An 8786-nucleotide genomic window follows, 5' to 3' on the forward strand; every position below is an offset into this window, starting at 1 on the left:
CCGGGCAGAAGTAGAGGAAGACTAAAGACTCGGAAGACATAGGGAACGGACCGGAAGTTGGTCCGTTCTTAGATCCGGTGGGGCATAGCCAGAAACAATGACTTTATGTTCCTACTTGGGGGGGGAAAAAAAAAAAAAACTTTCACCCTCTGCCCACCACAGTCCTTGCCATCAAAATATTCCTTATCGGAGAAGGCGAGACGAGAAGACGTAGCTGACCTGCTGCTCTTCGTTTACTTGGTGTCCCACAAGGGCTCTTCTGGGCGTTTGCTATAACTGGTGGCTATTCTCATGGATTGGTCCACGAAGAGATGTCAAATGTTGGGTCGAAGCGATTATTGTGACCTAGAAGAAGCCTCGCAGTGTGTCTGGAAGGGGCACGGATCTAAACATCAGACTCTGAGAGTACTATGACGTTAAATAAGAAAAGCGTATAAATAACTTAAAGGAGAATGCAGAGAGGAACTGATTAACCCTTATCCTGTGACAAAATTCTAGTGACTTCAGAGACTACCCTCTGAAGTTAATATGTAGCAAAGCCTGGACCTCTCTGTGAAATCCAAGACTTTGGTGCATTGGTCACCATCTCACAGTGTCCCAGCTAAGTACAGTCCAGCTGAACTGCCCACAGACACTGCAATGACAGAGTTTTGCTCATGAAATTCCCTCCTTCTTGCTTCCTGTTTCTCTTCTTTGAACTGACATTTTATTTCAGAATAAGAATTACGTTTGAGTCCTGGCCTGATTTTACTTTATTAGCCTTGGAAATTGTCACCGTGCAGTATCTAAGAACAGTGAATTAGCTGACTGCAGAGTGTACAAAGTGAACCTGATCAGATTGCAGAGCGCGTGTTCCTGCTTTTGTTCTTCCCTAAAACTTTCCCTTTGTAAATCACCCCACCTCGAGATTCCAGTTCATCTGCAAAAGTAAAACAGCCAGCAACGGAGGCTAAGGAAAGTATCACAAAGCCATTTTTTTGAGTTCGAATTTTTCATTTTCATTTTCCTTCCTTATGTCGCTCATTATAACTACCAATTGTGGGATGGTGAATTTATTTCCAATCTAGAAAATAGTGGAAAGTTTTACAAGAGAAAACACGAAAGTAAAGCCTTAGGTTCCCTGAATGGAAGATGTCTAAGGAAGAACTTAGTGTCCAATTTAGTATATGTTAAAACCTAGAAATTCTCCAAGGATTCTGTGATCATTCTGGTTTTCTTGAAAATGTATGAAAGTGTTACATCAAGTTTAAAACATGTTTCATGTTCTATAAAGTCATAAACTGTCCCCCGTAGAACAGTCAGTATCTTCTGAATTGTTATAATGAAATATCAGAAACTTAGAAAATTTACATCAACTGTGATTTGAAGCTCAAAGAATAGAAAGTTCATGAGCGCCCGGAAAACCAAAATTCATTAGTTAGGAATAAAGCGTGAGTACACAGTGAAGAGCACTTCCCTATATAAGCAGTAGGTGGCAGTAGAATTCAAAATCAATGGGGATATGCTTCTATTCTGTTAAAATAGTCCAATGATGTAGTCAAATATTACTCTCCAAACAGCCAAGAAATAAGGGTCTTGGAGGATTCTGATAAGTCAAGAAGATAGTGGAATTTATAGTGTATACAAAGAATTTATTCAAGGACTATTAAGATAGTTCAATAGATATCTTAGTGTTCTATTGCTGTGAGGAGTTACCACGATCACAGGAACTCTTATAAAGGAAAGCATTTAGTTGGGGCTTCCTTGCAGTTTCGGTGGGTTTAGTCCATTATCAACAAGGTGGGAGGCATAATGGCACTCAGACAGACATGGTGCTAGAGAAGGAACTGAGAATTCTACATCTGCATCTGCAGGCAACAGGAAGAGAACCACTAGCCTGGCTTGAGCATTTGAAACTCCAAAGCCCATACCTGGTGACACACTTCCAACAAGACCACACCTTCTAATCCTTTCAAATAGTGCTACTTCCTAAACATTCAAATATAGGAACCTATCAGGGCCATTCTTATTCAAACCATCACAGTGCATAAAGAGCAAGTATCAAGACCTGAGTTCAAATACCCAGAACACACACAAAAGCAGAGGCCTGGGTCTAAAAATTCCCAGTGCTGGAGTCATGGAGTAGAGACAAGACAATTCTGGGGGTTTACAGGTCAACCAGTGTAGCAGAAACAGCAAACACTGGACCAACCATTGAGAGACACTGTCTCAAAAATAAAGTGGAGGGAAATCAAGAAATGCACCCGATATTGACCTCCAAACTCCACAGACCAACATAACAATACACACCTGCATACATATACATATAGATCACAAATCACACACACACACACACACACACACACACACACACACACACCATAAAAATAAAATATTAAGGGGCATTGGAGAGATGCCTCAGAGATTAAGAGTAGTCACTGCTCTTCCAGAGGACCAAGGTTCAGTTCCAAGCACCCACATGGTAGCGCACAACCATCCTTAACTCCAGTTCCAGAGGATGCAGTGTCTTCTTCTGGCCTCTAAAGGCATCAGGCAAGCACAAATTGCACTATATACATTCAGGTAAAACACTCACACACGTGAAGTAAATATTTTTAAATAAAGTAAAAAATTTCAAAGGACTTCTTCATGGCATCATAGGTGCTATTATTATCTCTATTCTTGACATTAAAATTGTATGGGTGTGTAATCAGAAAAATATTATCCTAGGAACGACAAACAAGAAAACATGTAATATTTGTCTTTCTGAGTCTGATTTATTTCTCTTAACATAATCAAAAGTCTATCCACCAGGCATTGGTGGCGCACGCCTTTAATCCCAGCACTCGGGAGGCAGAGGCAGGTGAATCTCTGTGAGTTGGAGGCCAGTCTGGTCTCCAGAGCTAGTGCCAGGATAGGCTCCAAAGCTACACAGAGAAACCCTGTTTCGGAAAAAAAAGTCTATCCACTCTCCTGAAAACACAAATTTCTTCTGCACGTCTGAATAAACCCTCATTGCGTGTGTCACATTTTTCTTTATCCACTCATCTATTGACATACAGATATAGCTGTTGTGAACAGTGCTACAATAAACATTGATGTGCAAGTGCCTCTGATAACATATCTATTTTGTGTTGATAGAAATTCCTTTGGGTATATAGCCAGGATTGGTACAGCTGGGTTATTGATTTTATTTTAGATTGATGTCTGTGGGCCATGACACATTCGTGGATGTTAGAAGACAAGTCATACAATTTACAGGAAGTGGGTCCTCTGTTCACATTGAGGGTTCTGGGTATTGAACTCAAGTCATCAGGCTTTGTCAGCAAGCATCCTTACCTATTGAACCTATTAATGATCTTATTGTTAGTTTTTAAGGAGACAACCATACTGTTTTCCATTGTGTTTGGGCTAATTTACATCCCCACCAACAATATGAGAGCTCTTCTTCTCTTCCAAAGCATTTGATGTGTGTGTGTGTGTGTGTGTGTGTGTGTGTGTGTGTGTGTTCATGAAGGTGCATGTTTGTGCATTTGCATGTGGAGGTCAAAGATCAATATTGGGTGACTTCCTCAGTCAATCTCCACCTTTTTTTTTTGAGACAACCTGTCTGCCTCACCTTGGAGATCATTGACTTAGCTAGATTGGCTAGCCAACAAGCCCCAAGATCCTCCTACTTCCACCTCCCAAGTACTGGGATTACAGGTATGTTCTGTGTACCCAGGGTGTGTGTGTGTGTGTGTGTGTGTGTGTGTGTGTGTGTGTGTGTGTGTGTGTGTGTGTGTACACTCAGGCATGCATATGTGTGTGTATGTACATGGACCATGGATATAGATATCAGAGGAGTTGGTACTCTTATTTGGATGGGTTCTGGGGACCAAACCCAGATGGTCAAGCTTTGTGGCAAACAACTTTACTGGATAAGTTTTCTCACCTTCCCTACCTCAGCTTTTTTATATGTGTTTTAGGGTAACAACCTCAGGTCCTCATACTTTCATGGCAAGCACTTTACTGATTGAGCTGTCTCCCAAGCCTGCATTTGTTTTCTTAATGATAGCCATCCTGCCTGCAAGGAGATGAAATTTCAATGTTTATTTAATCTGCATTTCCCTGATGATTGAGAATGTTGAGCACATCTGCATATATTTATTGACCATTTGTTCTTCATTGTTTTATTACCCATTTATTGGTTGGATTGCCTGGGTGTTTGTCTCTTGAGCTCTGTATTCTAGATATTCGTTCTATACCAGCTATATACTAGCAAAGATTTCTCTCCCATTCAGCAAGCTGTCCCTTCACTGTGCTGCTAATATTTTCTTTATTGCAAAAAAAGCTTTTTAGATTCATATAATCCCACTCATCTGTTCTTCAGATTACTTCCTTGTTAAGTCAATTCCAGTAAGACTTTCCTATACTTATAATCTTCGTTTCCCCCAATTTTTTCTTGATTTCATTTCTTTCCATGAGGATATCCCTGAGTATGGGAGATCTTTCCATCTTCTAGGGTCTTCATCAGACTCTTTGGCGTTTCCATATTTTAACAGAGACTTTCATTTTTTTTTGGCTATGTGTATTTTTCTGAAGCTTTTGCACATGAGTGTTTTCCTGGTCCCTTTCTTAGCATGTTCACTACAGGTATACATGAGGGCAACTAGGATTTGTACTTAGACCTCTGTTGCTATTTGCTGAAAGCATGTATCAGTTCTAAGGGTTTTCTGATGTAATCTATAGGGTCTCTTACACATCGGAGCATATCTTCTGTAAATAAGGATAATTTCGATATTTATATACCATTGCTTTCTTTCTCTTATTGTTCTAGCTAAGACTTCAAGCACTATGTTGAATAAGAATGGAGAAAGTAGCTATCCTTGTATTGAGAGAATTACCAACATGACAGTTTCCCCTACATCCTTACTTCTTTATTTTAAGTGAAATGCTTTGAGTTTCAGTATAATGTTAGCTATGTAACCTTTATTTTGTTGATGCTTCTTCTAGTCCTAATTTCCTCAGTGTTTTTATCTTTAGGGATGTCAGGCTTTGTCAGAGGCCTTTTCTGCATCTATTGATATTGCCATTGATTTCTGCCCCTGAATCTGTTTATGTGTTTCATTTATTAATTTGCTTGTGTTGAACCACCCTTACATATCTGGAATGAAGCCAACTTGGTCATGATGGGTGATTTATTTTTTTTAATTTATTTATTAGTTCCAGTTAGGGAACAAGCTTGTTTCACATGCAAGTCCCTTCTCCCTCTCCCTCCCCTCCCCTCACCCCATCCCTCCTCCCCCACCCCCAGCCCCCCCCCACTCCATCCACCCACCACTCCCCAGGCAGGGTAGGGCCCTCAATGGGGGCTCTGCAAAGTCCACCAAATCTTCCTGTGCTGTCCTGGGCCCTTCCCCATGTGTCCAGGGCCAGAGTGTAACCCTTCACATGGGATGGGCTCTCAAAGTCCCTTCTTGCACCAGGGAAAAATACTAATCCACCACCAGAGGCTCCCTGGAGTGCAGAGGCCTCCTTATTGACATCCATGTTCAGGGATCTGGATCAGTCTTGTACTGGCCTCCCCGACAGCATCTGGGGTCGATGTGCTTTCCCTTGTTCAGGCCAACTGTTCCTGTGGGTTTCTCCAACCTGGTACAGACGATGGGTGATTTATTTTATATGCGGTTGAATTTAGTTAACCAGTATCCAGTTTGGTCAGAGAGATTGGTCTATAATTTTCTTTGTGTGTGTCTTTGTCTGGTTTTGATGTCAGGGTAATACTGAATTTTTACAATGAATCTGGTACTGTTCCTCACTTTTCTGTTGCATGGGACAGTTTGAAAAGCATCAGCATTGGCTCTCTAAAGTTCTGGTAGAATTCAGCAGTGCATTCATCTGGGCCTGGATTTTCTATAGCCAGGAGAGTTTTATTATCAATCTTTCTCTGTACTTGTCTTAGTTATGGTTTCTATTGCTACAATGAAACGCCATGACCAAGAGGCAAGTTGGGGAGGAGAGGGTTTATTTGGCTTACACTTCAGCATTGCTGTTTATCACTGAAGGAAATCAGGACAGGAACTTAAACAGGGCAGGATCCTGGAGGCAGAAGCTGATGCAGAGGCCATGAGAAATGCTGCTTACTGGCTTGCTCCCTATAGCTTGCTCAGCCCACCTTCTTACAGAACCCAGGGCCAGCAGCCTGGCGATGGCTCAACCCACCATTGGCTGGGCCCTCCCCCATTGATCACTAATTGAGATAGTGCCTTACAGCTGAATCTCATCGAGGCATTCCTTCAACTGAGGCTCCTTCCTCTGATGACTCTAACTTGTGTCAAGTTGGCACACAAAATTAGCCAATACAATACAAAAGTCCCTTTGGGATATCGCTTTAGGCATCCATCAGTATATCAGATCTCCTTTCTCCTACTCATTGCCTTTCAAGAAGTCCTCGTTCCCTACTGACCTTCAATTTTTATGACTGTAAGCTTTAAAAACTTGAGGTTTCCTCCTGGGGTTTTGGCACGACCTCGAACCTTGCTACTAAATGTAAAAAACGGGAACCAGCAGCACTGACATTCCTCGGAAACTTTACTAGATGTATCAAGGCTACTGAATCAGAATCTGTAAGTTCACAAGCTCCTGGGATAACTTGGGAGTGTCTTAATGAATCTATGTATTCTTTCTGCCAAATACAAGATCATCTCTCTGCAAATATCTTGACCTCTCTTTATTTATGTGTGTCAGTGTTTTGCCTGCATACATGCATGTGCATCATATGTGTGCAGTGCCTGGGAAATTAAAAAAAGGACACTGAATTTCCTGGAATTGGAGTAACAGTGTAAGTTGTCATGTGGATGCTGAGCCCAGGTCCTCTGCAAGAGCAGAAAGTGCTCTTAAACACCACACCACTTTTTCAGCCTGTCTTTTCCTGTTGACCTCTTAGTTCCCTTCATCCTTCTGATCCTGTCTCAAATGTTACTGTCTCCAAATTTTCCCTGTGACTAAGGGTACCACATTGTGTGACCTCTACAGCATCATGTAATAATAACATTCGACATTATTGAACATTGCTGTGTTCCTGACATCATTCTGTTTGTTTTACCTATATTGCTACCTCACAAGGCCTGTGTTAAGTGCTGAATTTTATACCACCCACCATCCTATGAATACTGCTGTCCTAATTTCTATACCTCTAAATGTGATTTAAGGGGTAATCAATTAAAAGATAACTTCTGTCTCTATGTTGAGATCAGGTTATTCCTTCCTCTGAGCCAGTCCACATTGGGTTTTCCAGGGGTTTTTCACACTGTGCCTTGCCCTAGGGAACTTCATTTTACAAGTTACTTTTGATTCCATTTTGAGAGAGAAGGATAATTTCAGCACCTGTGTGGACTCAGCAACTGAACATCTTCTGGGTCCCCCCCCCATCGGCACAGACTGACAAATGACTTGTTCCTGGAAATAAAAAAGGGAGACACACTATGTTTATTGGGATTAAACTGCGACAGTAAAGGCACATAAGCATATTAAAATTATACCACAGAAACCATGCCCAAGAACTTAGCAGACACAACAGACCAAGGAAAGGGTGTAACTCCCTCACCTGGCCCCCATAAGGTGATGGACACATAACAATCTGATATAAGGGCCCCACACCACCCTGTCATCAGATACTTCGTGTGGGTCAAAGACCAGCCAACAGTGGACTCCATAACTGTTTCTGAAGCTTTGGCTCTGCTACATACATCACCTGCTATTGATGTGACCTGCTCCACTGCCTGCCTGTCCACATGTTTACCCATCTGGACCTGGGCCTGGACCTGACCTGCTGTCTTCAGCCCCTGACTGGGGTTGTCCTTTTACTTTGCAGCTGAACCCTGAATCTTTGCTCTCAAACCCTGACTTCAGCAGCTGCTGCAGCAGCAGCTCCCTCTTGGCACTGTCCTATGAATAGTCTCTTTTAGCCCACTTCTGGAACTCTTTATATGCGCATAGATGTATAAATATATTTTCCATGTGCTAGATGTTATGAGAGCTGGTATTATTAAGATTTCATTTACCTTGGCCAGTTCATCAAGGTAGATGGGATTATATGACAAGTTGCTTTCACTGAAACCACTCTGTCTTATGTATTTATTGTTAGTCAATGAATTCTGACAAAGACACAAATGTATTTGTCTATGTTTCTGGCACAGTGCACTCATATCTTAGTTAGGGTTACTATTGCTGTGATTTAACACCACAGACAAAAGCAACTCAAGGAAGAAAGGGTTTGTTTCACTCCGTTCCCTCTAACAGTTCATCACCAAAAGCAGTGAGGGCAGGAACTCAAGCAGGGCAGAAACCTGGAGGCTAAAACTGATGTAGAGACCATGGAGGGGTGCTGCTTACTGGCTTGATCCCCATGGCTTGCTCAGCCTGCTTTCTTATACAGCCCAGGAACACCAGCCAGGGGTGGCCTCACCCACAATAGACTATAATTGATCAATCACTAAATAAGAAAATGCCCTATAGGCTGACCTGATCTTACAGAGTATTTTCTCAATTGAGGCTTTCTCCTCTCTAGTTTGTGTTAAGTTGACATAACATGAGCCAGCATAACACCTCATAAGAAAAGATTGGGATAAAGAGCCACAGAGCAGGAACAGTATGTGAAGACAAGAAGCAGATGACCATCGACAAGCCAAAGAGAGAGCTCAGAGAAAAATAATCCTGTGGATCCCTAATCCTGTGGACTTCTGGCCTCTAAAAGTGTGAGAAAAATCAATTTTTGTTGTTTAGGCCCTCTGTTCCATGACAGTTCTTCATGGCAGCCCTAGTCT

The sequence above is a fragment of the Cricetulus griseus genome, assembly GCF_003668045.3.
Source record: "Cricetulus griseus strain 17A/GY chromosome 1 unlocalized genomic scaffold, alternate assembly CriGri-PICRH-1.0 chr1_1, whole genome shotgun sequence".
In the NCBI taxonomy this organism is placed as follows: domain Eukaryota; kingdom Metazoa; phylum Chordata; class Mammalia; order Rodentia; family Cricetidae; genus Cricetulus; species Cricetulus griseus.